The sequence below is a fragment of the Anastrepha obliqua genome, chromosome 2, assembly GCF_027943255.1.
Source record: "Anastrepha obliqua isolate idAnaObli1 chromosome 2, idAnaObli1_1.0, whole genome shotgun sequence".
Taxonomy (NCBI): Eukaryota; Metazoa; Arthropoda; class Insecta; order Diptera; family Tephritidae; genus Anastrepha; species Anastrepha obliqua.
The window spans coordinates 65,362,996-65,388,631 of NC_072893.1; the positions used below are offsets into that span (position 1 = coordinate 65,362,996).

Genomic DNA, 25,636 nt, shown 5'->3' on the forward strand with positions numbered 1-25,636 from the left:
GTTTAATCATCAAAATTTATTTTGTCGCCTTCAGAATAGGCTCCATTCGAAGCAATACATATATGCTAACGATTAGTCCAGTCATCAAAGCACCTTTAAACACCTTCCTCAGCTCCTTCAGCGAATTCTCCTTAATGGTCTCTATCGACGCAAAGCTGCGTCCGCGGAGTGGCAATTTAAGTCTTGATAAAAGGAAAAAGTCATAGGGGGCTAAGTCCCGTGAATACGGTGGTTTTTCGATGATATTTGTCGAGTTGTCGATCAAAGAAGTGTTCACAAAATGAGCTGTGTGTTATCATGGTAGGTCCATGAGTTTTCTTCCCACAAATTGGGCCGTTTGCTATGCACATTCTCTCTCAAACGTCGCATAACTTCCGAATAATATTCTTTATTTACCGTACAACCATTTGGAACGAATTCCGAGTGCACAACAGCCTGATAATCAAAGAAAACGAGTAGCATGACTTCCACTTTTGACCGACTTGGACGTGGTTTTTTGGGTTTCGGCTCATGTGGATAGCGCCATTCAGCCACCTGTTGACTGTTGCCTGATTTGCATGTCAAACTCATATACCCATGTCTCATCCCCTGTTATGATGCGCTGGATAAACGTTAGGTCCGAATTCACTTGCTCAAGCATGTCCCTAGCCACCTTTTTCCGATGAATTTTTTGAAAGAAATTCAACTCTCTTGGAACGAGTCGAGCAGCCACGCGTCTCATGCCCAAATAATGGTGTAAAATGTTGGGAATTGCTTCGTTAGACACGCTAAGATCACGAGCTACCTCCCTCAAACTTATTTCATAACATATAACATTTCCTTGACTTTGTCAACATTTTCAACCGTTGAAGACGTTGATGCGCGACCTGATCGGGTCAAATCTTCCATGATTTCTCGGCCCTCTGCAAAAGCCGTATACCACTCGTAGCGCCATATACCGTGTTTTTGATAAAGCACACTCGCCATAGGCTTTCTGCAACATTTTCAACGATTCAGCATACGAAATCCCGTACGAAACACAAAGATTAAGACAAACTCTTCGTTCGATATTTTTATCCATAATCAAAATATATAAGATATAATTAACTGATATAATTAACTGCCAAAAACAAGCTAATTGACAGATCACGCTCAAACTCTGCGACACTACATAGGACAGTTGTACCAACATTCCAGCAAAAAAAATTAGACATACATATGTGAAACGCGCGCTTTTTAAATGAACAATTCCCGATATTTTTTTGACAGAATGTATGTTTTTCTGAGTTTCAATTTTGTCGGCCACGCTTTCATTATGCAGACTATACGTAAAAATTGGATGATTTGGTTGTGGGTTTTTTTATGCTTGTTTTGTGTGCTGTAAACTAGTGTGGCCGAAAACAGAGTATACTATTTTGATTTTTTTTTTTTTTAATTATTAAATGAAAATTTTTTGTGCTTGCGGCCATAGTACGGGTGTGCTGAATAAATGCATATTAAAATTTGAATCGATTCCGATAAATCGTTTTACTCCTTCAAGCCGTCAGAAAAAAGATGTATCGAGATAAATTAGTTTAGAATTTTACATAATACGGACTTACAGCGATTCAATCGTTCAATGAAAGTTAAAAAGGCTGTAAAAATACCTTAAATATCGCAAAAAAATTAAGCGATATATTCTCAAAAAACTATTCTTTTGAAATATTAAAAACATCGATTATTTAAAAATTCAAGATCGAATCCCTTTAGATGCACATCATAATCCGTTTGAGTAGATTATTGCGTATTTGTCTGCCCTACAAATTTACGGTCCTGATTTATGTCGCCGCTTTATCGAAGATAGTTTCTTATAAGAAGCTTTTTCATGGCAAAAACAAAATCAAAAATTTACAATTGCCTGTCAAGGAGCGACTGCTATTGGAAGCTACTTTTCTATCAAATAAAATTTTATGTTTACCATCATTCCATTGTATACTGACTCTGTTTGTACTTCTTCAAATCTGCAGATGGATGCTAGAGGCAGATGCTTGGCGACTTTTTAGTTCCTCAAATACCAATCAATACCACTTGGAACCAATTCAAGGCAGTTATTAGTGACATAAAATTGGTTATAAGGATACTTTTTTAAGCCTTTCAGGAACTTAGCGGGGAAGTCTATCTAACACCGCAAATCCAATCCTGAGGCCCTGTTTTATTCTTCAAGGGAATTTATTTTTTAATGGTGGGTGCCAAGCCTAACGAACAACCAGATACGGGAGTTTTATTTCACTTCTATTTAACCTCATTCAAGACAAGCCTCCGCCGCTCCCACTGCCAGCTCTAGTGAGACAGACCTCAAATGTAATACATATGCCTATATATAAATAAATTTAAAAATAGTTTCATTAAGAATGCGCAAGAAAAAAACATGTCAGCTATTCTGCTGCTATCACCTTGTATAGATGCGCCGTAGTTTTTGGTGTATTCATTATTTCAACGTTTGGCTGGAGTTTCCGAAGTACCAGAGGCCCATACCCAAGTCTCTATTTAACAACAATATTAGTCAGGAAATCGCATATAGTTGCACACTTCCAACTCAAACCGATTATATAAACTCAATTAGGATATTTAGCGTAGTTGCTTTCCACATAATTCACTAAATTTCATAGCTACGAGTATTTTGTAGGTCGAATGCAAAAAAATACAGCTAATAGTATGTAAACATGTATTATTCGTATAATATTAGTTGAAATACAGCCATATTCCGGGCCGTTAAAATAGTAGGGAACCTATTTACAAAGAAAAATTACTTTTATTTTGGGGTCGAGTAAAATACCTTCTGAATCGACTAGTTAATTAGGATAGCAAACGTTGCTTCGAAAAATAAGCGAATACAGTTAATCGACTAATCGTCACAATTATTTATTTATTTCTTTGTTAAAATTTTTTCATTTTTTTTTTTTTATTAACATTTTTTTTATATTAATTAACATGTTTTTTTTTATTTAAATTTTCTTTTTTTTATTAAAATTTTATTTTTTATTTCAATTTTCTTTTTTTATTTAATTTTTTTTTTATTTTTCAATTTTTATTTAATTTTTTTTTTTTAATTTTTTTTCTATTTTTCATTTCTTTTATTTAAATTTTCTTTTTTATTTAAATTTTCCTTTTTTTATTTAAATTTTCTTTTTTTAATTTAAATTTCGTTTTTTTTTATTTAAATTTTCTTTCCTTTATTTATTTTTTTTATTATTATTTTTTATTAAAATTGTTTCTTATTGATTATTTTTTTATTTATCTATTTTTTTTTTTATTTATCTATTTTTTTTTTATTTATCTATTTTTTTTTATTTATCTATTTTTTTTTATTTATCTTTTTTATTTGTTTTTTATTTATTTTTTTTATTTATTTATTTTATTTTATTTTTTTAATTTTTTTTATATATTTTATTTATATTTATATTTACATTTTCTTTCTTATTTAAATTTTCTTTTTTTTTTTTGTTTTTTAATTTAACTTTTTTTAGTTTTTTTTTTATTCAAATTTTTGTTTTTTAATTTGAAATGTTTTTTTTTTGTTTTAATATTAATTTTAAAATTTTTTTGTGATATTTTTTATTTCGTTTTTGTTTTCGTATTTTCTTTTTTAGATTTTCAATACTTATTTTCCTGCCAAAATTAGTTGTATGCACCATTAAAAGAATTCGCCTCTAGAGCGGCCTGTAAAATTGACTGTCCACACATACCTACAAAAGTAATTGATTTCTATTCATGAGCACTACACCTACATATATTTGTTCTACTAAAAGAAAATTAAATTAATTAAATAAATACCACACCTCGCATGACCACAATTTAATTATATTAAAAAAATGAAGGAGTTCATTTCATCGGTAGGGATACCCTAGCTTATGTTTACGAGTAAATACATGTAATTAAGAATCCCTCAACTGTCGAATAACCACAAACGTGTTGAAATTCAAACGGACTTCAAGGTGTGAAAGTTAATAAAAACAAAAGAAGAACTCAACTTAAATTTCATTGGGGCGTTGAACGCAGAAATTTAATACGGCACTAACCTACGACACACATGACAGACATCCTTCCAACGCTCCATCACTTGTATGTGCGAGTATAAGTACAAACTTTGTTGGTGCATATGTATGTATACGGAAAGGGTAGCGAAAAATTGCGTCCCTTCAGAGCTTACGCAATTTCCAACGAATATTTAACTTAACACGCACATAAAGTAATGTGAGTGTACAAGCATTTATATGTGTATGTGAAAAATGCATCCATTTATGTAGGTTGATTGTCTGAACCGAGACAGCAATTTATTCAGGAACTACGCACAGCAATACCGTTTGTCTACGCACTTGTATAGTTGTACTGAAAACAAAAACAAAATGCAGCGAAGGCTCTATAGAAATAAAGAAACTCGAACACACATTGAGGACAACCGACGATGAGAGCGCGCATGGCTACGGCATACCAACGATCCAATTGGCTGATGAACAGCACAGTACAGTGCTTAAGGATTAAATTTCATTTTCTGAATGGATATCGAGATGTTACTAGAATGCATATGTGCTCAAATATGGGCATACATACATATATAAGTATAAGGCTTTGCATACTGTGCGGATGCATGTGTATATGCACCTATAGCTATATTGACGCATTGACGAACGCTTAAGTGCAATTAACAGAGAAGCCTCAAGTGTTGATGAAATAATTTCGCACCTAGAAGTAAAAAAATCCATCCACAGCTATAGGTACAAAAAATAATAATAATAACAAAGTGATTCGAAAAACCGTTTACTTTAATTCACTATCAGGTTAGGAGATAGTGAGTTTTGAGTCCATTAAAATGAGTCTATAAATTAGACAGGTCGAGAAGGTTTTTTTTTTATTTTTGATATGACACTGATTTCTTATGTACAACATTTTTGTGCGCTGAATTCGATTCTGGGTCAAAAATGTCATGGTTTTGCGAAAAATTGGAGCAAAAAACCAAAAAAACGGCCTTTGGGGTTTCTACTACCACTTTTCTGAAACTCGGACCTAAAGCAGTGATTTTCACAACCTTAGTTGAAATTTTTTAATTTTGTTCGTCATCTAGGATCCGCCATTTTGAATTTTGAAAAATTCGAATATTAATTTTTATGAGCTTGGCTTAATGTAGTTTTTATAAATTACTTTTAGATCGCTATTTATGGGACTTAAAGGATTAACTCCTTTTTTTACTAAGACTAAGCCGTGTTGTTTTTATTGGGGTTTGCATTTATACTGTCAGCGTCAAAAGAAAGTGTACGTCACATATTGACAAGTTTCGACTATTTATTTACATATTTTTTTAATATCAATTATTTTTTATAAAAATATAGTTCATACTACAACAAAAACTACAATATATAACGCAAAGGTTCAAACTTTGTACAAAATTTATCAAAATTCGGCAAAATTTCAAACTGTTTACTTAGAATCTTTAAACAAAATGTGAGTATTCACATTGATTTTTGATAATTTTTTTTTTGTTAGCCAATTAATTTAATTGCATTTTTCTAAAAATTCTGAGTAAAAAGTTTGAAATTTTTTTGTCCAATAAAAGTGGGAGTAAAAATACCCAAAAACATATTTTTATTTGTAGAGTTTGATTACATTTTTTGTCTGCAAAGAATTTTGTTCTTCCCTTTCTTCTTTTCTTTTCTATAATCTTCCCTGTTTACACTAAAATAACATAAATTTTCCTTTTTGTAACTTACGCCTCTCAGCAGGCAATGGCAAATCGACATATTTCTACCATAAAAAGCTTCTCGTAAAAACTATTCGTACCGCACTCGGTGATGGTATAAAACCGGAAATCTCTTTAATTGTAGGACAGCATCAAGGCGCTCATATTCAGTTGAAAGATGACCTCTGCCGATAGGCGAAGTAGGAAAAATGGAGTCCATATATTTCGAAAAACTTCACACCTGCATTCGCATCTTTCTTCAGCAACATGCAATTAACAAAAACAGGAGATGCCAACGCATTGGGCTACGAGGCTTATAATTATTACATATATCAAAAACATATTTCATCCTCATCATAGCAATTACAATTCGGGGTGAGCCAGCGATTCCTTCACAATCGCGCTCCATACGACTCAGTTCATTGCGTCGCATGTTCTAGCATTTATACGGCGTAAATCTGCATCAACATCGTTTCCTCATCTTCTTTGCGGTCTTCCGCGCTTTTTAATGCCCATAATAATAAGAGTTGGAGGTATTTTTTGTAATTCTGCTGTCGTTTCTTCTGAGTAGATGTCCAAACCATCTCAAACACTATGCTTCTCAGCCATATGTTGCTACTGACCTTACGCAGGAGGCTGTAGATTTGTAGCTTAAACGACCTCGATAGTAATTTATTTTTGAGAAGTTTCAGGTAAGCAAAATAACTTTTATTAGAACATTGTAGTCTATCATTCACGTCGATTAGGGAGTCTGCAACGCTACTAAGGTTTACACCCAGGTATTTAAAACTCTCCACTGGCCCGACCTCCAAGTTGCCATAGCATGTGGCGCTTAAACACTTAACGAAGTATTTTCTCTTATCGGCATTAACTTCAAGGCCGACTAGGTTTGCTTTAGTTATCAGCTCCAGCGTACAATCTGCAAGTGCGCGTTGGTTTCTCGCAACGATAGCAAAGCCGCTATTCGTGAAAATGGTAGCTCCAGGGTCGAATCGTTGATTACAAAATTTAAATAGATTCCCAAAAAATGGGAGAAATGATCAAGTAAATTTTTTGCATATTACTAAATTATAATTTTTGGACTTACTTTCATTATGGAAGAATTAGAAAAAGAAAATAAGAAATAAATAATAAAAAATAAAAAAATTATAAAGCAAGTACGAAAGACTAAATTTGGTCCGAACCGAGCTTTATATACTCGCGCACATTTTAGTAAAATTTAAACTTCGATTGTTGTCAATTATTGGAAATAAAAAAACACATAAACAATGAGAGTTAAAGCATAGAGATGGACGGAAACTTAACCTTAACATATAAAATGTAGACGAAGTCTTAAACCGATCTCAATGATAATTCCATATTAGATTAAATGAGGTGGGGAGCAATGCATGTATTAAGTTTAGGCGAGTTTAAAGTACGCACGGCATCACCTATTTTTCAAAATTTTACCTGCGTCTAATTTATTTACTTGACTTCATTATTTGTGTCAAATTTGAGTAATTTTAATTAGCCAAGTTTTAACCATTATTTTTGGATTTAATTTTTTGTATGGTTTTATAAAACGAACAACGTAAATCATTGAGTGCAAAGCCTCCAACTTTCTACAAAATTCACCCAAAAAGTGACTCGAGAGGCTAATTTTAAAATGAGAAATGCATTGATATAAAATTTACAAAAAAAACCGGACACAGCGAAGATTGTAGTAAATGAAATCATGTCATAGTATAAGCCATATTTTTGAAAAAGTTTATTTATGAAAACAATATAAATTATAAACAAAAATCGATATATATATATACAAAAAATCAAAAATAAAAAATAATAATAATAAAATTAAAAAAAAATAATAATAATAAAAAAATATAAAAAAAATATAATAATAATAAAACAAAAAATAAAAAAATATAAAAAATTAAATTATAAAAATAAACGAAAAAATATTAAAAATTAAATTATAAAAATAAATAAATAAATAATCAAAACTTCCAAAAATGACCCTGTGCTATTATCGTGACCAACTCTATATGTAAGTATACAAAGTATCTCCCAAACTAGTTCTCAAAGTCAGCCAAACATCAGCATTGCTTTCGGTCGCATTTTAGCAGCTCGCTTTGAAAAGCAAATAATATTATATAAGAAATTAGACGTTTCGCCAGACTTCAGAAATTACCTTTTTTGTTCGTATAAAAAATCCGTCTGATATTTATTTCATGGCGGGTTAACTTACTCTCATTCCCGGAGTGCAATTTCGGTCATTGAACGCTTTTCAAGCGGTTATCCGAAAAGTGAAGGAACGAACTCAAAATTAAAAGAGCAAACAAACAAAGTGTTGAAAATCGAGTACCAAAGGGTGGACAACACATTACCGCATAGAAGAGTAAAAAAGGGGTAAAGGATAACAAAGGCAATGCAGCCGCCAGCCAATACAAACATATACATACACAACTATTTATGTTGTTTGAGTGCAGCAAACCGAAACTTGTGCGTATGCAAATGTGCACGAGTGCAAATATGTAATTTGGTGAACACATAGATAGAAATGGATGTATGTGTGTACACCAACGAAAAATGCAGACGAAAGAACTGCAAAAATATGAAGGACAAGCAACCAAAACAGAGGACATTCGGCTTTCGTTGCATTCAGCAAAGCAACGAGCAGCAAAAAGGGTGTATGCACAAGCAGAAATATATTGAGGCAGGACCGATAACAACGGCAGTCGCCTTTACACATCGTTGCATTATACGAAATTAAAATTGGCTACAGCCACACACTTAACACAAATACATACGCAGAGAAGTTGTTTGAGATTTCTCAAAATTTTAAGCGAATGTAAATTGTTGCTACTTAACAGCAGTTTACGTATCGTGCGGCAAACTTTCGGCCATCAAATGTATGCGGACTCATTTGGATTACATGGCTATTCAAAACATCGGAAAATCGTTTAAATAGGTGAAATATTCAAATTACCGTTTTTTTTTTTTTTAACTTTTTCCTTTTTGTGATTTCATTGTAAATAATTCAAAACTAATAAGGGCATGTTTCTCAAGTTCACATTTATTACAAAAATATAAATTGGAAAGCCGATAGTAATTTTTTTTATTGCAACTAGTGAATATAAGTAACTAACGAACAATAGGTATGTTTAGGGTTTTTCATTATACAAATGAGTTATGATGCTCTGCACACTCCTTGCAGTTGTAGTTGGCTGCTGCGTAAGGTGATGCGGCTTTTTACGCTTCAGTCTTTCTCTCCACTCATTCCGATCGATGAGAGCTGAAGTTTCCCTTTAAACATGATGCGAGAGCCTCTTGATGTGCGATATGGCATATTTTTGTGATTGCCGCAGCAACAGCACATCTCAATATTTCGTTTTCAAACCTTTGTATCTGCAAGGTATTGCTGGTGTTTGAGCAACCACATAATTGGATTTCATACGTCCACATTGTTTGAGCATCTGGTTATATAACAGTACTTTATTGTATGTGGATAGAGCCTGCTCATAAGCTAGGAATCGTGTGCTGATTATCCTGGCTTGTTAAACATGATTACCTCAGCTGTTTTCTAGTAGATAGATTTGAAAGTAGCATTCATAATCTTTGTTATCCTTGATATATAATAATATTTTGAGTACGTTTCTTTGTGAGTTCGCTGGTGATTAGCCAGATATGAACAGAAGCCTTTCATTACACTATGCATAATTATATTTTTAATAAGTAAATTAAAAAAATATAAAATGGAAAATATTTAAACAGGTGCATCCTGGGGCATTAGTGGGATCAGCATACATTCAATATCGCAAAAGATGATTTATTCTCGTCATACCGCATAATATGACAATTGCCCAAAATAGGGCACGTGTCTATTGGTTACTGGATAATGAAATGTTGCTGAAATTCAGTCTCGGTGGTTCAAAGCCCTTCTATGACTTCGTAACAGGTGGCGAATTTTCGATCTATGCATATGAGCCGAGAACAAAACAGCAGTGGATAAGATGAGTGTTCCAAGATGCGACTAATCCAACAAAAGTTGTTCCTGAAAGAACCACCTCAGAGCAAATAGTCGCCTATTTTTCGAAAAAATAGCTCATATCACAACTGTACCACTAGAGAAACTTGAAACAGTAAATTTTGAGTGGTTGGCAACTATGATACTTGCTTGCCATAAATTTTGGGAGAATTAAGGGCTTAGGGGTAGTCAGAGACCCGAAAATATGATGGTTTTCAATAATTTTTTTTTGCTAGTCAGTTGCTTTATTTTACAAAATTAAAAACATAGCATTAATACATCATGTTTCGACTTGACTTTAGCATAGTTTAAAAAAAAAAGTGAGATCATCACCAGTCCTTGAAGATTCACCTAAAATCAATCGGACAAGAGAAATTAGTGTTATTAATATTGTAGATAATCTTGTGGTCCCTCCATTTGTGGAACAACACCAAGACGCACACCACAAATAGGAGGAGGAGCTCGGCCAAACACCTAACAGAAGTGTACGCGCCAATTATTTATTTTTTATTTAATCTTGTGTCTGATCGTAGCTTTTTTCAAAATTAACAATATGACGGACTCAGGATATATTTTTCGGATTTTCGAAAAAAATGGCAATTAATTGTTTAATATAAAAAAATCGAAATTTTTGAAAACAAAAAATTCTCGATTAGGCACGAGTTTTTTATGTTTTTCAAAAGCACTATAAATTTTATTGAAATCTACCAAACGGGTTTTAAGTTACAGTGATCACCAGTTTAAATAACATAATTTTGAGAAAAACGCATTTAAAGTTTTGCGAACGCTCCGGAGCGCCCAAGCGCCCTTTGTTAATTATTGAATAACTCGAAAAGTATTTGTCGGATTCACTTCAAATTTTCACACAATATTTCTAAGAAAATGCAAAACAAATCAAATTTTTTGAAAATTTTGACTACTCTTAACCTCTTAAGGAAAATCAACCGCCAAAGACAAATCATCTTTCACCGTTTCCACGACAGTCAGTTCTACGTTACCGAAACGACCCGGATTTATATCCGGCCAAGGACTGTCACTCCAGCAGCATTCCCCGTATGTATGTAAGTATGGGGAATGTTTATGCTGCTACAACAACAACAACAACAATCATCTTTCACCAAGAAAATGCGAACTTTCATGTATCGTCTCATACAAGCGAGTTTTTGAGCACTCAAAACATCGAATTAATAGCCTTCAGCCCTGATTTGGAACCTAATGATTTGTTTTTGTTCCCGAACATCAAAAATAAAATATCAATGTTTTTCCACACCTGAAGAAGCTGTTGAAGCCTTTAAACAACTCGTTTTGGTTTCACTTCTGAGTGGCAAAAGCACTTTCAAAATTTGTTCAAGAGAATGTAAAAGTGTGTTAACTTCCAAAAGGAATATTTTGAAAAACAATAAAGCCATTTTCAATATTATTTTATTGGATTCGGATATTTGTGGTTTCTTCTACTGTAGTGAAATTTGGGGAGAGTTCGACTATTTTTATTGTTTTACCTATTTAAAAATTTTTTTATTTTCAGACATCTTGAATAGTCTTGGGTTACAATTTGGTGTCTCATAGATATGAATTATCAAATTTCATTCTTTTTACAGAATGCAGTGTGACACTTCTTAGGACGTCATCGTTCCCAGTCTCTCAATTTCGTATTTGGAAAATAGAAGAAACACGAACTTGTCATAGCTCTAAATTAGAACATTAAAAGCGCACCAGTTCAGTGCCTGCTGATTTCCCTACAGGGTCCGTAGACAAACACGCACACATGCAACAAGGAAAAATAATCTTGTTACCGCAGATTTATACTTTTGAATTGGTCCGATAACAAGATCTATTTACGTACATACATATATTCATTCATGTGAATAGAACAAATATATGAATGAAATTAAATCAATTCAGTATGCGACTGCTGATAATTTTTTACAGAAACAACTTTCGCTATACATACTTACAAATGTATACAAATAAAATATAAGGTTGATTTATTTCAGAAAAAAACTATGATTTAATAAACTTTTTAAGTGCCATTTCGGCTGATGAAATTATGCCATTTTTCGAAGAGAGCCAATATTCACATCAGTGTAAAACATCTTGTAGCCAAAATATTTGCTATTTCACTACTTTTTGAAACAAAGTTCTACACTTCTAAAACAGAAATATCCCCTGCATACACACACTTAGCGCATACATGAGTAAAAAGATTGGCTGTAACTCATGCGACAAAAAACGTGCGCGATCGCGCAATCACTTGCAGCTCAAAGTATGCTTAGAAGATCACTGCTGACAATAGGAATAACGAAAATCACTAAATTATAGCAAAAGACAATCTAAAGCAAACGCTATAAAAAATGATGTTAGAAAACAAAAATCATAATTAAATTCATATTCCATTGAATCGTTTTATGCATTCATTCAGATCATCCCCTTGCAGATAAAATGTAAAATCAACACAAATGTACTTGCATACACACATATATATACATACATACTTGTGCATTCATTAGGATAGTCCTTAAAAATGAATTCTTAAATTTTGTATGGGACACCCTTTCATTGTGTTATATGCAACAAATTTCAACAAAATTTTAAAACTTTCAAAAATTGTAAAACTCGAAAAATTAAAATAAAACAACCAAAGGTCGAAACTAATGTATAAAAAATTAAAAATTTACAAAACGGTCATATTTTGTAATATACATACATAAAAAATATTTAATCATCGCCAATTTGAGTGGCAAGTGCGCTCGGTGGATGGGGAACGCCATATACCACGGTCGACATTTAAATATTTAGAGATCACTATAAGAAGGTAGAATTACGAGTTCTTGTAGAATGCGTATAACAGGGACCGTAACTGTAATACTTTTTTTTTTCAAACTGTCAATAAATAATTGTTATTTTTAATGGGTATTTTTTACTACTTAGTTTTTCATCAAAAATTAAAATTTTATTAAAAAAAATTGAAAATTTTATTTTTAAAATTCAACTTTGTACTATGAAATTCGAAAGGAAAATAGTTTTCATCAAATATACAAATTAAAATTGTTTTTTTTTTTTCGACCAAATATAAATGTTTAAATTTAATGTTTACTTTGGAATTCGAAAGGAAAATTTTTTTGATGAAATATAAAAATTAAAATTTGTTTTTTTTTATTTTTTTCGGTATACATGTTAAATTTGACTTTTTACTTTAAGATTGGAAAGGAAATTTTTTTAGTCAAATATATAAATTAAATTTTTTTATTTTTTTTTTCGGCCAGATATAAATACTAAAATTTTACTTTGTTCTATGAAATTCGAAAGGAAAATAGTTTTGATCAAATATAAAAATTAAAATTTTTTTATTTTTTTTATTTTTTTGTCAGATATAAATGTTAAAATTGTTTTTTGGTCAAATATAAAAATTATAATTGGTTTTTTGCGGTCAGATATAAATTTCGGCCAGGTAAAATTTGATTTTTACCTCGAGCGGAAAAATAAAAATTGATTTTTTTCTTTTTATTGAAAAAATAACGGCAATTGCTACCTTTTTTGAAAAAACTGAAAACAATTTAAATCAGATAGGATTAATACTTCTTGGCATGCATCACATTGCTCCATACAAATGTTAAATAAACAAATTCTGACTTTTTTAGTTGAAATTTCTAAAATAACTATTAATTTCGATCCGTGGTCTGAGGTTTCCTAAATTAAGCAGTTGTGTCTTATTGAAATTACAATAAATCTTACAAGACATGCAAAGCTCCAGCTTGTTCAATCAAAGTTGCTAAAGATGTAGCCGAACGCGAGGCGTGGCTCCTTCCTCGTGGAAGAAACACACAAAATTTCTTACAACAGATGAAGAAGAAAAACATTAGTTTTTTTTCATATAACAGGCGAAGAAGAAGAACAGTATTTATTGCAGTTACGAATCAAATATCCAGATTCTAAATGATGTCTCAGGGTCAGTTTTCAGTGCAAGTTTAAGTATGCTTACCAACTAAATTAGTAAGGTGAAATGCCCAATGTTGCAGGTTTTTAAACTCAGTTTAGAAATTCATCACAACTAAACTAACACTGAGAAACTGGAGCTTAAAAAATATTACTTATATATATGGTAAAGCCTAAAGTGAGGATTTCAAATCAGTGATAGCTTTTTTCTTCTTTAAGAGGTTAGTACCAAAGAAAATGATCAAACAACCGATTTTCAAAACAGTGAAAATTCTTATAGTAAATAGGGTTGTGGGGGAATAATAATTTTGCATTTTAACTATAAACGCCTTTTTCTCGAAACAATGCTTTACGATCTGGTGGAAATGATTCAGACAACAGACAAACAACTGTTTCGATCCGGTTACATTTTTACAACTTATTCTGGACATATGAACTACAATAGTAAGTATCAATTAACATTTTTTTTAACAAATTACGGCTAAAAAGTTAAAAAAATTTTAAGTGCGCCAATTTTGGATTTCAACCACCACGTAGTTCATGTCAACGCGACAAGTCTTTCATTTACGAATTACTTTTTTCTCAGATCCTCAACCTCTTGTCTTCTTCATTTTTTATTTTTTTGGCATGGTGCACAGATATAGATTGTGAAATTTTGATTGACCATCTTTTAAGAACCTCCCTAGGATACATGCAAATGGTTTTTATAAAATAGATATGGCAATTGTACACAGAAATAAAAACAATCAGCATAAAAATCAAAAACAAAAACCCGATCAGTAAAGTTTCCGACTTGTATTCTAATTGTGGTGTAATAAACAGGTGAAGTCAGCAAGCAGCTTTCCTTTTTTTATTGCCTTCCGACAATCGACTGCCTTCTAGATTACAATGTTGTCTATTGTTACTTGTGCATAAATGCAATAAGTGCTGCTTTATTTGGGCTTTAATATGTATCTAATCGGAAACGAATCTCATTATTGTCTGCGAACTGCGCATTTACCAAAAAACATACTATTGAAGAGCTGAAAAAACACGTCGAACTCTAGACCAGGTGAGCCTGTAAAAGTGGTGCAAGCAAAGCCAGTGATATGACACTCACCCACAATTCTAAAATTTTTTAAGCACCAATTTTGCATAAAACGACTATTGACTCGAGTCAAAAAATATGCGAAATAAATTTTATAAAATGGGCCGAAAGAAAAGCATAAAATATTTGGGCAAACCCAAAGCATTGAATTTTGTACCGCGGAGATATAAAACTAAGTTGCTGCCATTTTTTCTTTAGAGCAAAAGAGTTTTCAGCTTCGTGCATAAGACATAGGTAGGTAGGTACATAGGTTAGATGGCAAGAGTACCACAGATACGCTTCAAGTAGCACTTACGTGACGTTTTGATACTGATAATGTCAACCACTACCTGCGAAAAAATTTAGGGAAGAGAAAACCATCTACAGCCAACCAGTGCTGTTGATGTAGTGGAGGAGAGAAAAGGGATCTAGGCTGGAGAATTTCTTCAAGTAATCCCCAAAGGGCACGCTAAGGAATCTCATGCGCCTATCCGTCAGAGCCGGGCATTTGCAGAGAAAGTGCTCAACAGTCTCTTTCTCCGCAGGAGCCCCACAGCTTCTGCAATAGGGGTTGTACGGAAGTCCAAGCTTTTCCGCATGAGTTCCGATCACCCAGTAAACCCCACAATGAGTTAGGAAATTGAATGGCGGGGAATTCCCATCACCTTAAGCGTCCTGTTTCTATCGTATTGAGGCCATAGTATTTTTGAAATAGCACACGATGAGACAGACCATCCATCTATCTTGCGCTTTTTTTGAGAAAGATATTGTATAGTTTCCCTTTAACAACCGTCAAGGGGATACCGATGTCTGAGAAGGTGGCAACTGAAACCGGTCCTTTCGACTCCTTCCTGGCAAGCTCATGGGCAATTACATTTCCCTCTATATGCCTGTGTCCAGGAACCCTGATAAGGGAAATGTTTCCTGCACGTTCGAGACGTTTGAGTTCCTTCTTACAGGAGTTAGCCAGAAGAGAGCTGCAATACGTCAACGAAAGGGCCTTGATCGCAGCTTGACTATCGGAAATAATATTAATGTATCCCTCCCAACAGCAATCCCTAAGCATTTTGCATGCTTGCAGGATCGCGAAGACCTCTGCTTGAAAAACGCTGCTCGTTTCCAGCAGTTTAAAGGAGACTGAAATATTGGCTGATTTAGAGAAAACCCCCGCTCCCACTCCAGATTCCATCTTGGATCCGTCAGTGAAAAAGAGGGCATAGACATAGGAAATTGTGAGAAGTTGGAAAGTAAGACTGGTTTTCTTAACAAGGATTCAGACGGAACAGATCGACACTAGATGCCATTTTTATTTTGCGCCAAAGAGTTGAAAATACTATTGAATATAAAAAAACAGCTTTTTTATGTTTTATCTACCTGACAAAAGCATTTAATAAGGTTTTGCCTAAAGGTGCAATTAAAATTCTCGAAAAACGCAATATCCGTAACAATATTCTAGCAGTTATTAACTGGAAAATGAAGTCAAGATAATGTGATACGCCGATGAGGCAGTTATAATGTCGGACAACGAAGACGACCTTTAGCGGATGATGTATGCCTTCGAGAAGGCTGCTTCTGCATTTAATATCCAGATATTTGTAGCCAAGTCGAAGTACAAGACAATATCTAAATAGTCGCTCAGGTGTAAGCTCGCAGTATATGGAAAGAGTATCGAACATATTATGAAAGAATTAACAGCCCAGGTAAACAACCACATAAAGCGGCGCAAATCGCTGTATGCTAGCTTAAAAGGCAAAGTCCGAATTTTTAAAAAATGCGTTCGACTAGTACTCACCTATGCAGTTGAAACCCGAGCAGATACAACTGCAACACAACAAGCAATGAACAAGGTTGAGATGGCAACTTTGCGATTAATCACAGGGCATACTCGCAGAGATCTTATACGAAACGAAAAGATTGGAGGGATATGCGACACGCAAGACATTGTTAGGCGGAGCCGAAGACGAAGAAGCGAATGGAAAAATCACGTGGTGCACAATAGGTTGGCTAAATCAGCAATGACGGGAAAACCGATAACTACGAGGCCACGAGGACGCTGGAATGAGTGTTGGACATCCAGTTCTATCGGTAACTAATATTTTTTACATACAATATAATCCCAACAAATTGTAACAAAATTTGTTGAAGAACAGGTTTTAATCCTATAAAGATGAAAAAAAAGTATTATTCTTTTAAAAGGTTCAATAAACTAAGCTATTAAGGATTTTGGAAATTGAACTAGCGACTCTTGGCTTTGTCAACTAAAATAATGGGTAGGAAATTTAGTTTATAGTTTGGTATTTACAAGTCTGGTAGATTTGGAATCTGCAAGCATCCACTTTATTTACTCGTTTATTAGAGAGACGAAGGCTAACATTCTAAACACAGGTTGCACTGCTACTTTCTCAAGCATTGCCAGCCCAAAGGCAGTGGCATCACTGACATATCGAGCGTCACTAATATTTCTGTTGCAAACAAAAAATTATTTATTATTATTTGATTCGTTTTCTATCTTGAGAAAAATTTACGATGCTTGAAATTAAAAGCCTTTGCCAGTTTTCTGCCATTTCCACGTTTTAAATATGAAATCGAATAGTTAAAATTGCGTGCAGTGAAACTAATTTCATATGAGTCAATAAAACGAAATAGTGTTGAAGAAATATTGGGTTTGTATTCGAAACTCCTACCTCTATTACTGCATTCCAAAATTACTTTAGAATATCAGCCAAAGAGGTATGACATCAGCCAAGTGGTAAGACTTGAGTCCAAACAATAATAATGGATCTGTCCTCACAGTGAGTAGCAAACGCAGTAAGCTAACCTAAGAATTTACAAAATTGATCGCTTTGTGCTTAAAAAAATTAGCAAATACTTAAAAAGGCTTTTTAAAAACCTTTCAAAAATCCTCGAAATTTGAAATTATGAAAAACGAAGCTGCGATTTGACTCCAATAAACAATTTCTTGTGAGTCGACATTTAGTACAAATATTACGCAAACCACTCAAGAGACGATTCCAAATTTGCATATGAAATCGAAGTTACGATTGCTAACATAAGTGTCGAAACTCTCGAGTATGTACTGAAAAATTGGACTAAAAGATAGAGCCGACCGTAGAGTAGTTTGAATGAAATCGTATGCCATTTTTATTGGCAATAAAAGAAAATGCATGGAAACATATTTATGTATGCTTTTTTTAACAGTCACATTAAATGTATTTCCTAACTCTAGATGGACCACCCTATACTTCGTTTTCACATTTCAGTTAGCGTCTTAAAGCAGCTCGAATTAGGCGTCGAATTTGAACGAAACAAGGCTGAGTGTACACATCTTTATGGTGGGGAAGTCAAAGCCTTTGCCAGGTATGGATTTTCAACACCCAGCAGCAATTGCCAAATTATTTCGAAAATATTGCTAGCAACGCCATTCCAGTTAAATGTGTATTGAGCGCTGAAATTGAAAGCATTGGCTTGGTCGATCACAGGTTTCAGCAGAATGACGTACAGCCCATCAAACAATTGATGAAAAGCAAAGCAAATGCACGAAAAATTTTGGGAGAAAATTTGAATGGGAGAATATGGGAAACCCTGTTAAAGAAAAAATTATAAAAAATCAATGGGATATTTCAGCAACTTCAAACTTCCACTTTATTATACAAAAATTTAATAAGCTGTTTGGGGAATTTCGCCAGTTTTTGTATAAAGTTTGAATTTTAAGTTTATTTGGTTTTTGTTAGACAATGAGATATACTTTTATAAAAAAAAAATAATGAACATCTAAAGAGAAAAGCAAAATAGTCACAACTGGCCAAAATGTTGAGCTGTTATCGTAGGCTGTGCGAATACGAGTAATTGGAGTTTGGTTTTCTCTAAAAACAATCAGTTGGTAAAAATATTAATTATTATATTATTTTAATTTTAATAGTAAACTTTGTGTATTTCTCTGCAATTTGGTCTGAAACTTCTGCAAGGTAAACTAAACCATCTTCATCTTTCCTTGCGTTAGTGCAAATTTAAATACTAATAGGGTTCATTTAACACCAAGTTTTCTACTTCTACACTGCTTGCCTTACCTTATTCGAGTGATCAATTTAAATACAATAAATAATAAAAATAGAAACGTACATAAACATGTAATATGTATTTTTAAGTTGTTTGTCATTGCAACTAAATTTAAATGGTGGCACTTAACCGCCCACATCGGCAACATCAACAAAATCATCATCAACAGTAGAAGAAATAAATATGAACATCTTTACATATTTGCAGCCAAAGCAGATGTAGGAACTAAATATATATTTTTAAATAAATATTCGGTGCTGCCAAAAATAAATTGTCATCGTATGCTACTTACAGTTGCGGGCATAAAAATGTGGACACCAAGATATTGGAAAATTTGTTGCATAACTTTTTTACTTGGAAATGTTTTGATTTATTTTTAATAATATAAAGAAGCTTATTGAACAAATGGCTATATAAAGGAGCTTAATAAAAAAATTCTAGAAAAATTATAGAAAAAGTTTTTCTAATAGCGAGGTCTACCGCCCTTTAATGAATGCCTTTGTCAGCTTGCGATCCGCCAATCACTTGCGAATAAAAAAAAACGAGTTACTCGTTACATTTCGCTCCATTGGTGCATAATCAAAAAAAAATTTACGTAAGTTTGCAGATATTACAAGTTCCTCTTTATGCAATGTAAACAATTTTTGTAGCGATATCAACATATCGATATCAGCATAGACATAGAAAGTTAAAAACTTTTTTTCTTGAAATTTTAGTTTTTTGAAATACGGCACTCTTGCAACAAATTAGTGATATGTATCGGCAGCACTGAATGATTTCGTTCGCAGCTGTTAAAGAAACGAAATGCTAACAAACGTAGTGAGATAATATACAAAACATATACAAATGGAGAAAATTCACAAAATTGCCGACGAAAAAATTTTTTCAAAAATTAACGCGGTTTTGACCTACTTAAAACTTGCACTTTACTATAACAAAATTTAGTAACTTGTAACGACCTAGTCATCATGGTTATAGGCAAATTTGATTCTACTATAACTGATCGCATGCAACCAGCTCTCGACATTACGCAAAGCTGGTGATGGGAGAAAGAATTTTCGTTAAATCCGAACAAAACATGTGTGGTGCCCTTCACCCGAAGAAGGAAATTAACGACCTTTAAACTAGCGGACGCCGTCTTAACTCTATCTTGGGACATGAAATATCTGGGAGTAATCCTTGATAAAACCTTGACCTGGAAAAATCACTTATCGTACATCACAAATAAAGCCTTGAGAGCAATATACGTATGTCAAAGGCTATACGGTAAAACATGGAGTCTGCGGCCAAAGAAGATGGCATGGTCTTATAAGACAATAATAGTGGCCAAAAGATAACACTTGACAGATAACACTTAACAAGGTATACAGAAGTAACGGGAGCAATGCGAACCTGCCCCACAGCGGCTTTAGGAATGGTCACTGGACTCATTGCACTATATCTTGTAGCCAAAGGGACGGCAGTCAATGCAGATCTCAGGCTTCCTAATCTATTATATCTCAAAGAAGCAATCTTATAGGGCATGTAAGAATTCTGGGTTCAATCCTCAACCCTCCGTGCCTGACAGTCCACAACAAGATGGAAAGGAAGCTAGAATTCTCTAAGAAACAATGAAATATTCTTAAAACAGGGCGCACAGGTGTGGTTTACTGATGGATCTAAAATGGAAGACGGTAGTGCCGGGGCTGGAATTGTCGGACCACATGATAAAAACCCCTTCCATTTTCCAGGCGGAGACCCACGCCTTAGAGCTGTGTGCCAGAGAATGTCTACGGAGAGGCACCCGCGGTGCCAGTATTAATATTTTCTCTGACAGTCAAGCAGCTGTAAAATCGCTGAATAGCTTTTCATTCCAATCAAGCTTGCTCTGGAAATGTTTTAAAATGCTCAACTCCTTAGCATCAAGAAACTTTGTTACCTTGATGTGGGTTCCGGAACATGAGGAGTACGAAGGGAATGGAATTGCGGACACTTTAGCGAAAAAAGGGGCAAACACGCCCTTCATAGGTCTTGAACCTTTCTGCGGTGAATAACAGCTTCAAAAGTGCATTTCGGCAATCGAAAAGACTAATAGATCCAGAACGGATAAAGGTAGAAGCAATCCTTAACCTAAGCAGAAAGGACATAAAACTTTACACTAAACTACTAACAGGACACTGTAAATTTAATTATCGCATGAAAAAGATAGGTGTGATAGAAAACGATTCTTGTAGACCCTGCTAAGAGGCACAAGAAACAGTAAAGCACGTTCTATGCGACTGCCCAGCAGTGGCACAACGCAGACTAACTTACCTGGGAAATGAGGCTATAGATCCAAACCTCCTGGTAGAAATTAAGCCTACAGCAGTTTTAGATCACAGTGCACAAACAGCCAATCAATAATAAGTTATAAAACTGCATATCCAAAGTTTTTCTAAAAATTCTCATTACAAAGTAAGCAATGTTGATGAAAATTTCATTGATTTTTTTATGCTTGCACAAAGTTTGAACTCGTGTAAGACTGAGGCTTTTGTAACTTTTCACACGAAATATTCTCAATAAGTCCTAGCGCTATGTTTATTTAACGCAGTGTATTACTTGGAAGCACTGATCTAAGCGAACTCCTGATAGGTTATGATTCAGATGATGGAAATCTTAATTTTGGACTTTTTGGAGCGCCCAGTGCATGTCTATCAGCTATTGCAGCTGTCTAGTTCACAAATGTCCAATATGATTGACTACGACGCCATTTGCAAAAATTATAAATCTTCAGATAGTGATTAATTTTGTGCCACCTTGCTAAATTTGCTTGAGGTCGCTTCTGCTCGCTTAATTTATTATTGCTATCCCATATAAATTGTTCCTTACGCTAGCAGAAAAGTGGCAAATGGAAAACAGCTCATTAGTTTTTTTTTTACCTGGCCGGATTTTTGTATATTTATTTTTGCATCCTCAACTGTATGTGCGCACACATACATACATGCAAATGTATTATATACTGACGCACCGTTTAGTTCCGTTTTATGCATAGCTATGCTCACGGTTTGTTTTTCGTCTACTTCTTATTTGTGTTTTAATTTATGCAAATATTTTTGGATTTACATATAACGTCATCGTTTTGATAACCGAATATTATAATAATAGCAAAAGTATTTCAAATTTGGAACAATGACTTTTATAAATTCATAAACAAAAATGAGTATTCAACACCGCTGTGGTGATTAATCAATTTTAGGCCATCTTTGAACGGCAGCCGGTTTTTATGAAGACATTTTTCTTAGCGGAAATGTACTCGGAGGTATGTTGATCGCTAACAAGGGGCGACCGTTATTAGAAAAAAAACTATTTACATTATTGTGGAATGCGGTGCACCATGCACAAACACACAATGAGGGGAGGCAGCAATGCATTTCACTTCAAAATCAAAAATTAAATATCAAAAATCATTAACACCAGAGTGTTAGTTTTGAGCATTTTTACGCATTTTTACACATTTCCACATTGCCGCAGCAGCAGATCTTCGTAATTGAAGATTCTTTCTCGCGATAAATTTTTCGAAAAAATTAAAAAAAAAATTGATATTTTCCTCTTTGGGACATATCAAAGGGGGCTTGTGATCTTAGGACTCATCAAACATTACGTGAACTGTCATAATATCCGTAAAGCATCATTAGAGTGTATTCAAGACGTCGAAACGTTTCCGAAAATATTACAAAAGTGGAGATCTGCATGGTCAACGACCAGGCCCTCAAGAAATTTCGTTATAAAAAACAGAAAGAATGGAGTAAGACTGGAACTTTTAAAGGAATTCATCAAATGCACATTCGGAAGAGATAAAGCGATGAAGCCAGGCCCAGGAAAATTTATGCCGCGAAGAAAAATTAACATGAACGGAATATTTTCAAATATTGTAACTTTAAATAAGATTAAAATGGTTTAAATTTTTTTATAAATTGTTTCCCTATTGCTTCTGCCCCTTATTACGAGCATGATTTCATCAAATCTTCGATCTGAGTTTTTTATTAGTTTCAACTAGAGCTCTAAATTTAGTTCGCTCATTTACGGCATGGGCTTTTGAGCAACCTGTACCCGTACACCTGTGTGATGCTCATTACTTGAAATTTTTCGAACATGAATTCGATGTCGTATGTCGAGCTTTTTCAAGTAATCTGAGCGATGGTTGTTTCGATTAATTAGATTTTTTTCTGAGCACTGTTATTAAGTTTTACAATGTCGTTGGAAAATTAAAGAAAAGCTGACAAATAAAATTGACAATTTTAGTTTCGCTGCTCAAATTGTTCAAAAACTGAAAATTTACGAACATTCAAACGAATATTCCTAGGAGGGAAACCACTTAGAGTAACAGATAGGGCAAAATACCTAGGACTTGTACTGGATAGGAAGCTAAATTGGAGGCTCACAGTCGCAGACAGAGCACGCAAAGCTATGAGCGCGTTGTACTCCTGCGGAAGGCTAATTGGGAAGAAATGGGGATAGGAACCGAGAATGATACATTGGCTCTGAACAGCAGTGGTTAGGCCAATTCTGTAGTATGGTAGAATGCCCTTGAAAAGGGTGTGAATATAAAAAAAAGGTTGAAAGACTAGCATCTGTTCTTATAACCGGTGTGATGTCAACCACACCATCGACAATAACAATGGTCACTAGTGGACTATGCACTCTCGCCTACACTTGCCATTACAGCGTTTACGACCCTCCTACCCTGAAGGGAAGAGTGGGAACGGACGATGTAAGACTGGGGATCTCCTTTAGTTTTAGGCTCCCCGACTACTGTAAAGCCTTTCAGGCTGAACTGATGGCAATAATGAAAGCTGCGACACTGATACAGTGCGATGCGATATCCGGAAATGATATCTAAATGTTCACTGATAGCCAAGCGGCGATAAAATTCCTCACAAAAAAGTCTCAAGAAGATCTCGTAAGCGAACAAAAGATGGAGTAATGAAACCACCTGCAGAATCGCCCGACAACTGTGGCCGACTCTCAATGCTAAACGCACAGAATCTCTGCTAAGCCAAAATAAGCATAGTCTTAGGACACTGATTTCATTCATAACGGGGCACTGCCTAATAAGTAGGCACGCCCAAAGGATGGGTGTGCAAACACATGAATTCTAAAGAAGTTGTCTAGATGAGGAGGAGGAAGAGACAATCTCGCACCTACTGTGCCACTGTCCTGCTCTATCCAGACGTAGGTTTACTAAACTAGGTAAACAATTTTTAATGAGTTGGAAGATCTCAGTTCTGTAGAAATCAGAGATATTTTAAAATTTTTGAAAAGCACACACTGGATTTAGGAAATATAGGGACAAGCTCCCCAAGCGGCATCAGAACTGGCTATGAGCCTGAGTGTGCCCCACAGCAACCTTACCTAGCATACTTTGCCAATCCAGCCTATTCTCATCAGGCCACATTTCAAAGGCTTCGATAAAAGTGTCGGCCACGCGAAGTACTCTAAAAATCGTGTCATTAATTTATTTCCCGCGCGTCAGTAGTTTCTTAATATTCATGATCATGGTCCCATTGATCGTTCAGCCATAATCGTGAGTAATTAACGTTTTTTACTTTATTTTAGGCCTCTTCGATTCGCCAAGCGTTAGCCAGTATCGAATAGACTTAGCAACTGTTATAAATATAGGTAGGTAGCGCTGGAAAAGAGCAGCATAAAATTACATTTGTTTGGAAGCACTTAATGAGTGTTAGTAAGACCGCGTTCATACAGGTAAACATTTGTTGTTTCAGCTCGTTGCTTGTGATGCTTGTGCTGTCAACACCGTTTGTATTTTCGGTATTCTCAATGCTGTTGTTGACTGTAGACTAAACACTGACACTAAACACGACGGGCAAAACCAAAAGAGAATTCAAAATGTTGAAGCAACAAATGTCTCCCTGTATGAACGCGGTCTAATGAAACTCTCTTGAAATTAAGTTGGCAGCATATAAAATAGAGAGTTATGCCAGTTTTGTTGGATATAATCATAATATTGCTCGAATAACCGAATATTGCTCAATAAATTTGTTGTTGCTTTCAAATGCAAATTTTTCATCAAGTGAGCAGAGCCCAGAGATAGCGAGCAGAGAAGTGGCGAATCGAAGGCGCCTACTACTTTATTTTTTATGGTTACCCTCGAACTCAAGTAGTCTAGGTTTATTTGTGGACTTGAGCTTAGTAAAAAAATTTTGCAAAATAATTTAATAATTCTTAGATTTATTCAATGTTGGAAATGTGAAAAGTGAAATACATTCGGTGCTTTCAACATTTTTATAATTTTTTTTTTTTTGTGAAATATTTTAGAATAAAATATACTTAAAAAAATAGTACGAAAAAAATATTGTCGCGATTTTTGAAACAATAAAAAATGTACTACAAACTGTAGCATACAATTTGGTATAAAAAATTATAACTGTTTGATCGAGAAGCAGAACCTGTTAAGATCAATAAGTTGTTTTATCGAAATTCCACAAAATCCCTATTGTCCAAAAAAAATTACTTGAAAGACTCACTCAAATTCACGTTGAGTTGTTGAATTGGCATTCAATATACATACTCCTTTCATTTTACCGGTGTTTGCCTATTCATTTTCGATATTGAAGCTAAAAAGCGCACACATTGACAGGCGAAAGCAGCCAACAGGCACTGAAGATGAGAGATGATAACAATTTATAATGCACAAAACAGAGTACTACTGTGTCCAAAAAATAAGGTGACATTTGATTTTAAACTGCGCGCTTTGAAGGATTAGGAGAATTCTTTTTTTTTTTAGGTTGGTAGTACTGTGAGTGACATCTATGTCAAATTTCATGTGAAATATTCATTTACTGTTTGAGATACGCGTCGTTTTGTGAGCTGCTAAAAGTGAGTTTCTCGTTTTTTGCAATGTCGA

At 34.2% G+C, this 25,636-nt stretch overlaps 1 protein-coding gene across 6 annotated transcripts in view; it reads right to left on the bottom strand.

The window, feature by feature from the left end:
* The window catches only part of LOC129237312 (rapamycin-insensitive companion of mTOR), a 61,101-nt gene that overhangs the window by 21,442 nt on the left and 14,023 nt on the right, over positions 1-25,636 (bottom strand). The gene's annotated exons all lie outside the window — the stretch shown is intronic.